We start from the raw sequence: 9548 nt of genomic DNA, 5'->3' as shown, positions 1-9548 counted from the left end.
TACTGTAGTACTGTGCAGTAAAAGCTAGTATTCCATTATCTGTCCTTAATACATCACAGCCTCTCATAATTTTGTGGTTAGTCCAATAATGGTCTAAAATACCAAATTGTAAAAGATCATAATTAATGGTTAATTTGCATGTTCAAGTTAGTTGATCCAATTTGACCTCATCAGATATTTGAGAGTGAGTCCTTTAAAAACTGTGATGTTCCATGCTGCTGTAATATGCTGGATGTCATATGCATTTGAATTATTAAGATGCGCACAATATATTTAGAAAGGTGGCTCTCTGTAAATGTGCCTCTTTTTATTATTTCACATGAATTTTCTCCTATATAATTATCTGCATCTGCAGCAGTGCGATTAAGCCTACACAAAGATGGGATATTGTTTCTGCTGCTTATTCACAGTTCAGCATGCAATCATCGATGGTAGGCAGATGATGAGGTTAATGACAGATTTCCCACCTTTTTTTTTTTTTTACCATGAGCAACATAGGATAAGGGCTCTTTCTGATGTGTTGTGGGGGTAGGTTCTGGCAGTGCTGATTGACAAGAAAGACTGAAGGGAATCTGGCTTAAATAAATGAGCTTTAATTGGTAACAGTATGGGTCCTGTAAATGTGCACTTGTGTCAAAGAATTCAGGATTAATCAGCACTCGCTCTGCCGGTGCGAACAGAAAGGAGCTGCAATGGTATGTAAATCACATCTCATAATAAAAACCCAATTCACAACCTAATCTGAATTTAAATGTCATCAAGACATCATTATGCCAGACTTCATTCTGGATAACAGCGGCATCTTCAGACAGTAAACAAGACTTGGGTGCTAAAGACATGGATTTTTTTAGCCGTAATAGTCTTGTAAGTGTAAATCAATATATTTAGTAGGGTTTCCTGTTTGTTGGATGTTGCACTGACTAGCAATACTGTCTCATTTGCATGTGCTGGGTCAATATTCGTATCCTCCAGGAGTTCTTTTCTCCTCTGCTGTCTAAGGGGTGTGTGTGATTTGTTGTACATTGCATGTTTAAACAGTCAAACTGCTTTTTGCCTCTTCGCTGGACAGTACTTTATCTCAGGAGATTCTTGACCTTCATCTGTCCTGCTGAATTAAGTATCCAGATTTTATGTCTTGATTTGTTTTAATGTAGTGAAGCACTTTGCCAGATTGTTTTGTACTACTAGCTTTCTGTTTCTTTCTCTTTCAGGTCCTCCTTCTCCAAAGTCACAATAACCTTGTCTAACACATCCTCTTCCACAGAAACACACTGTAGTTACAAATACAAACTGAAAGAACAGTAAGCAAGAACCTTTAGAAGTCCAAAAGCCATTAAATAATTAAATAAGTGCTATTGATCCGTGCCCCTTATCTGAATCTGTAAGTCTTTATAGCTAAAGCACCTTTATCTGATCTTGCTCCCATTAGAAGATCAGGGAGACTTGATGCTTGGGGCAAGAAACAAACAAGCAATGTTTTTTTTTTATCTTTTATAAAGATATTGGAAATACAAACAAGGCATCCATTTCAAAACCCACTGTAAATGTAGAAAAAGGGGAAAATCAAGGGACTTCAGCAAACTTCTGTTTCATTTGATATTTTACTCAGAGCATTTTGAATAGATTAATGGAGTAGTTCATCCAAAAAGCTGCACGTTTGTAGTGAACAAATCCATCATTAAAATGCTTCCAGTGGAAAACATTGTTTCGTCTGAATCAGGAGAGAAATATGCACAGATCAAGCACCATTTACAAGTGAAAGCAGTCCAGTGTAATTCTATACAAATATGTTAGTAGATTTTGATGTGACAGGGCAACAGAGGATGGACTTTTTCACTGGAGGAAGCGTTATTATAAATTACAGACTGGTATTTTGGCCAGAAGTGATGATTTAAAGTTAAAATGCTAAAGTTGAATTGTTAAATTTTGTTTATTATAAACACACAGCTTTTCACTTCACAAGATATTAAATAATGGATTACATGTGAATTATTGTGATGTTTTTATCAGCTGTATGGACTCTCATTCTGACGGCACCCATTCACTGCAGAGGATCCATTGATGAGCAAGTGATGTAATACTAAATTTCTCCAAATATGTCCCCATGAAGAAACAAACTTATCTTCATCTTGAATGTCCTGAGGCTAAGTACATTTTTTACTACTTTTCTAAAATGTGGTGTTGAATTGTGAAATAACAGTTGTTGATTTTAATTTAACGATGTCTGTAGTTTCAAAATATTGTCCTGAACAATGAAGCTTTGGAGTCAAAAAGGGTTGAGAACCACTGCTCTGAGGCCACAGTCTATTAGGTGATTCCCAAGGTCATTTCCTAGCATTTTAAAGGAGAACTGCTTAATTTCCCAATCACAATTAATCAGATGGAGCCAAAGAACCCATACATTCCAATATAACATAAAGCAGGGATCAACGAGCGCTAAATCTCTAGCAGCCTCGCCCTAGTGCTGAGGGTCATTATGACGTTTGAATGGCTCGTCATCCTGGATGAGGGCGGGGACATTTACACTCACACAGGGGCTGTATGGGCACGCCCTAATGAGGCTCATTATGATGTCAGAGGGGCACGCCATCTTTGATGAGGGATGAGGTTTTTTTCACTCACTCACTCACTCACTCACTCCAGAGCTGTGTGCACGCGCATTAGGTGACCCAAATCAGTGCTGAAGGAGGCAAGGCGATAGTAACAACCCCAACGTGGTTCATCGAGTGCGAGGTAGGTGTTTTGATTTTTTTGCACAGCTTTTTACATGAGCAGTAGGCGCTCAACTCCCACAGGTTCACCTCGTATTTTTTTCATAGTGTAGTTTGCGTGTTTACTTCGATGAAGTTTCGGAGAGATATCACAGCTGTAACTGATCAATTCAAAGCGTTGGCTCGTGCTCATGCCTGTTGTGTGTATTTCAGCACCGCGGAGAGCGCTCATTAAGAGACGCTCCCGCCAAAACATTAAAAATACACCGAACAAGGACAAACCTACTTATTTTAGCATAGAATTAACGCTTTTGTGTAAGTCAAGCGTCTTTTTTTAGACCTGCAAGACGTACATTATAAAAAGAATGTTTACTCAAACAACAAGTAAGGTTATTCTGGACTGCATTTGCAATCATATACTGTAGGAGGGGGAAGGTTTTTTCATATAATGGTTGAGTGCACTTTAAAAATGTAAGTGATTGTAATGGAGAATCCGTGCTATAGGAAAAATCTCTTAAATAATTAACTGCAAGTTAAGTTAATATATTCTAAATGAAAAAAAAAAACATGCATTTTATTCTATATTCATGGAGAAAAATGTAAAGATGTTCAGTATGCATTTGTTAAATATAAATATAAAATGCATGCATAAATGCAGATATACATAACAAAGCAAAATACATTTAAGGTTTTTTTTTTAATAAGGAAAATGTGAAATCTTTTTTTATTTATGGAAAAGGGGCGTTCCTAAAATTACCTGTGTGAGGAATCACATTTTAATGAATTTTATGTAAAATTTTAATTTGATCCTATTTGAGTGTCAGATATGTGCAGTTGATTGTTCTGTGTTGCATTTAGTATATTTAATTGATATTTATTTAATTATTTACTTTGATTTTAATGAAGGTGTTTATTGTTGTGCTTTGCCTTCATGTTATCATTGACCACAGTTGATGAAGAGACCTATTTTAAATTCTTGCATTTTAAAGGTTCCCATAAGTTGGTTTATTAGCATAAGTTGGTTTATTAGCATTAAATAATTTAATGACATATATAGTCAAAAATATGCCATATCATAATGCCAGAAATATTGTCACAGTAATTTTGCAACAAAACTCTGGCAACCATAGCTGTCCTTTTCTTTTCTTTTCTTTTTTATCTATATAACCCTATACTCCATGGTGTTATGTTAACTTGCTCTTATGTTAACGCAATACTATATCATAAGACATTGGTGGAATGTAAGATGAGCTTGTTGATAGATGATAAATGTGTTTGAAGTCACATTGAAGGGCAGCTGGGCCCTGACCATAATTGCATTTAAAGGTTTGGCTGTTCTCTATATCAATCAACACTGCCAAATGTTTGTCACACCTCTCCATGTGCAGTGAGCCAACAGACATCGATGTTCAAGGAGAGCCTTGGGACTTGTAATGTTGACATTGCTATTCTGTTTTGGGGGGAAGTGGCCAGTACAGATTGCATAACTGTTTATCTAGGCCAGGGTGTGTTTTCGTTGTCATCAGGTCTGTTTACAGCTTTATATTTTCCAACGGGGTGTTGGCACCGAACTCTTCCCTCGGAGAGGCTAGTGACATTGAACAGAAAGGCTCTTTGTTCAGGGTTCATGTGTGGATGTTGTATTGTTGCTTTCTTTTTAGATTAGTGTCAAAATTATCCAGTTTTAGAAAATAATTGATGCGCTTGATGCAGGTGGAAATTAACATTTTGGGCACACCTTCTACCTGTATGCATTTTGTTCCAAGGCTGTTCCACAGTGTGAAGTCTAGCACTGCTTTTCCTAACACATGGTGTTTAAAAATGAATCAAAACAGTGATACATTTATCTGAAAAGGATTTGGAGCATTATTTACAGACATCAAAGGCAATATTAACTAAGCTGTAAAAATGACTTTTTTCAAAGTTGTAAATAAAATAAGGATTATTGGAATATGTTTTATAAGGAAAATACAATTGCATTTTTTTTTTACTTCAAAATTTCACATTTAATTCAATGTGTTACTTGCCATTTCTTTGTATTTGTGTTTTGTTTTGTTTTTTAGCAATTTCTGAGTGAAAATTGTTTCTACACCAGATTTATCCATATGGAAATGTAATATATGACATATATTGCCATATATCAAGATGATATTGTCATATATGCTACCTATAAGGCAATAATTTTTCCATACATACATTCTCATTCACATATGTAAAATTCCCATACCAAAATTTGTATATGCACTAAATAAATAGTATATAATTGTTTTGCTGAAAAATTGCAAGAAAATTTCACATTTAAATTGAGTTAAACCTAAAATTTTAAAGTAGAAAAGTAGTATTTAAATAGTAAAATAACTTAAATTTAAATGCAATAATGTCAATTTTCTTGTAAAACGTAATCTAATAATTTTTGTTTTATTTGCAAATATATACATATATATATATATATATATATATGTAAACAATATTATTGGATTATGTTTTGTATATGGTTATGGTTTGTATTCATGCTCTTTTTAAATACATGTGTATCTTTTATATTTTACTTATATAATATCAAGGGTTTAAGATATACATGTCTATTTATTGTATTAAATATATTACACATTCATAAACATACATATTTTATGAGCTATATATATATATATATATATATATATATATATATGTTAATATATGAAATTGTTCCAATAGGCTTCATATATGTTTTTACTGCATATGACAACATATTTCATCCATGGAAATGTAATATATGCACTGTACTTTTTGTCTGATGATTTTCTATTTAAAAAGACCGAATTTGTTTCTAAATCACTTCACGTTGTGTGATTCAGCAGTGATTTTACGTTGTGACATGTACAGAAACATCACATCAGTCAGAGATTGTGATATAACACGCTCCTTAGGCTGCATATGACTGCGTGGATGCGCCGTATGTCAAACAGTCGAATGCGAATTGTCTGTTTGCTGTAATGTTCTCTTCTCTCGATGACTCTGGCGGTGACTAATGCCGTCCATGCTGTGCATACGGGCTGTGCAGATGACACGCTCATGTTCTGCTCTAGGCGTGCAATGCTAACATGTTCGGGCTCCTCTGTAGGGTCAGAGAGAAAGTTAGCAGCCCGCAGAAATTACTATGGCTGGTGGCTTTAATGGATGGCTTCGTACAAGCTACCTCCGCTCCATCAGATTAGTACACTGGGCTTTATCCCTTCCTGAATGGGACACTCACTTTGGTTTTAAAGCTGTAATCCCCTCTGGTAAAGATGATTGCTTTGAACCTCCCGAACGCTGCTGCACTACACAGCCAACGCTCTGACACAAATATGACAATTATATAATCGTGAAGTTTTCGAATAATCATTCCAAACTTTACATGTTTTTAAGGTGGCGGTATCCAGCAGGTTTTGTGGCGTCCTTAGGGTTGCGTCTCTTGTCTGTGTGCAATCTGTGGCATTTACCCAGAATAGCAACATTTTCTAAGGGCAGACTGTCATCTTTTTTTTCCCTCTTTTCAAAAAAGGGACATGTGGTCTTTGATAACACAGCACATTTCACGGCTTGTTCTTCGTAACCGTATCATGTCTGCTGTGCCTCTTCTGCTTGTCACGGGGTAAAACACGGGTTACATCCTTGAAAAGTATGCACGGTTTGCTTTTATGAATGTTTTGATGCTGTTTCATGTGTGTTGTCATTGCATGTTGGCTTACAGTTGAGAAGAATCTTAGAAGAGTTACTCTTAAAAATAAAGATTCTTCATGGCCATCGAAGAACATCCATGGAACCTTTCAGTTGTACAATAGGGGCAAAAGGTTCTTTAGATTATTAAACTGTTCTTCACACTAAGAAAAAGTGGTTCTTTTAAGAACTGTTCACTGAAAGGTTCTTTGCAGAACCAAAAAATGGTTCTTCTGTGGCTTTGCTATCAAAAACTCCATTTGGAAACTTCATTTTTTAAGAGTTTTGGACTAAGTTTTTTTTTGTGTGCTTTGAATGTCAATCACAACCTGTTTTATTTCAGCATACTGATGTATTTCTAAATGAAATATGACTTCTCATTTCTATTAGAAGAAACGTGTGTCCTTCCTTTCGGAATTGTTTGGCTTGTGAAAAATATACCATTTGGAGCCGGAGGGGAGGGGTTTTGTGATAGCAGACGAAAAGAAATATAGTTGCAGAGGTAGAACGGGATATTACTTTCTGATTAAAGATTACAAACACAAGCAATTTTTTTATTTCATATAATGTGCACTGATGCATTGTGCACAAATAAGACCAGGAATGTGCATTGAGAAAGTAAATATATATATTTTTTTTCTTCTTTTTTTTTTTTTATGTGGACCATTTTCACAGAGTGTGACGCATTTACACAGTTATTAACATCACAAATAGTGAGGTTTTTAAATATTTAAATGTTTTAAATTAAATGTAAATTCAATGAACATTGTAAAAAAAAAACTGTAAAATATATTATCATTAACGGCTGAGGCAGTGATGGCAAATTTAATATCTTCCTTTCTAATGTTATCAGTTCCTCAAAAAAAAGAGGAAAAGTCATCAAAACACTATCATGGATTTTTTGCTCTTTTGCTGTTGGGACAAATGGGAATGCACAAAAATTACATATGTTGTTTCTGTTCACCACTATATTTGTTAACCCAACTATGATGACTTCTGAGAACCACCAAAATGTGAAAAGGGTCCATTACATGCATTTATTAATTCATACATTCATAGAGGATACATTTTAATAGTGATCTGTTGTTATAATGCCATTTACTGTAGCCAATGGCCCATGCATGGCTTCTTATAGTACAGTGTTTTTTGGCCTAGTTTTTTTGCTTCATGTTTTATTCACCCTTTCTTCAACTTTAAGATGCCTGCCATGTAGAGTTTTAAATATGGAGCTCCAGTCATACTCTGGATATTGTTAAGTATGTGTTGTTGTTCCTCCTAAAGGCTTAAAAGGTCAGATGTTCACATATATCTTAGAGGAAATGTGATGCATTGAGATACAGATCCCTTGTTGCATTTGAGCTTTATTCATGAATTCCATGCAGAAAACCTGTGAGAAAATTAATTGTTGAATAGTTCATCTCCTCTCCTCTGGCACACTGAATGCATTCCCTCCTTTTAGTAAAGCTATTTGATGCACAGTCAAAAAAACAAACAACAACAACAAAAAAAAAACTAATGAATAATATAAAACAAGAAATATTGAACACAAATAGCCTGTGTCAGAAATAAATTCCACCTTTCTACCTCACATTTGCTTCCCATCCCCATTCTTGCCTTTGGCAAGGAGAGAGAAAATAGACTCACAGCACAAATATGGCCTTGGGTTAAAATCTCCATTTTGCCACTGATTTAGGACCAGTTGCCATTCCACGGATTCTGTCTGCAAACATAACGAGAAAAATACAAAACTGATGTCAGATTTTGTTTACATGCACAATATTTCCAAAGCAACACATAGGAGCATGCTGGTTTGTATCTCTCTGATGAAGACAGTTTCTCAGCAGAAGGCCGGCCGCTGCTCGAGGGACTCTCCTTGATCCCGGGATCAGGGTTTTAATGGAGATAAGCCTGTGGTGTGTTGGAGGCATATCCCGGGGGTCATATGTGACCAGATGGTCCCTTGTGAACTGTGTCATATGAAGGAATCATGGGATAGCATTGGAGGGCGGGACCTTTGGAAGCACAGGGTTGGGTTAAATATGTTGACAAGGACATTTTGGTCATGGAGGCCAGCAAAGGGCTTTTGAGTTACATTCCATCCGCTTTATTTGATGTTTGTTTTGTATAACATGTTATATAATTGAATTAAATGAGCAATAAAACAATACACCTTAAAGGACCAGTGTTATTTTTAATATTGTTTATATACTATATATATATATTTCCTATATATATATATATATATATAGTTTTTTGTTGTAATTACACTATCTTCCAGTTATGGCACTTCAAAAATAGCTGTATATTTTACCAGAATTTTTTTTCAAGCAACTCATCCATTGTAAATAGTTTGTTAGATGTTTTTCCAGTGCTGATTTTCTTCAAGGGCTTTTAAATGCATGAAATGCCTGTGATTTGACATCACAGCTGAGGATAGTGACTATTGAAGGGTCTAAGATGAATGGACTAACGGATAGATCTCTCCAGGTATTATCAATGTCCTTGGTTCAAACAAACTAATAAAAGGAGAAAACATGCCTCTCAACAATCTACTTCATAATGGTCACCTCATCATCTTTAAAAACTAAAGACATAAAACGTATGATATGAGATGAAGTCTTATAAAAGTAAGATGTCTAGTGATAAGCTATGAGAGGCTGTGTGTTACACTGCTTTTACAACAGGTAAAGGGTTAAAAAAAAAGCAGAAGCAGCAATATGTATTATTAATTTTTAGAAATTGACATAAACAGTGTATTCACAGTATAGTCTACATTTTGAAATATTTCAGCTTGCATTAAAGAAATATTGATTTTTAAATTGGATGTTTTATTATTTATTTATTTATTTTATATATATATAAATCTTGGCCACTCTTTTCAATATAATGAAAGTGAATAAAGACTGATACTGTCAAACTCCCAAGTTTTTAAAGCCATATGATAGCTTTTGTTTGAGAAACAGACTCAAAATTAAGTCATTATTATGGAAATTCAACCTTGAAAGCTCATTGCATGAAAATATTTTTTTCCACATAAGAAAAAAGTTATATTACAATAGCTTTGAATGAATAAACAGACTAACAGACTTTAGATTCAAACTATGCATTTTATGATAAATGTAAATACCATTACACAACAGAATCTGGTCCTATTTA

General features: G+C 34.8%; 1 protein-coding gene across 1 annotated transcript in view; it reads left to right on the top strand.

The window, feature by feature from the left end:
* The first annotated feature begins 2565 nt into the window (after window positions 1-2565).
* Window positions 2566-9548, top strand: part of LOC109106848 (synaptosome associated protein 25b) — a 44524-nt gene continuing 37541 nt past the window's right edge. The window contains 1 exon segment of the mRNA XM_042743309.1: window positions 2566-2733. The gene's annotated coding sequence lies outside the window, so the exon portion shown is untranslated.

This window comes from Cyprinus carpio, chromosome B17, assembly GCF_018340385.1.
Source record: "Cyprinus carpio isolate SPL01 chromosome B17, ASM1834038v1, whole genome shotgun sequence".
Taxonomy (NCBI): domain Eukaryota; kingdom Metazoa; phylum Chordata; class Actinopteri; order Cypriniformes; family Cyprinidae; genus Cyprinus; species Cyprinus carpio.
Note: the sequence above shows the minus strand (reverse complement) of the source record. Positions and strands in the feature narration are given on the sequence as shown.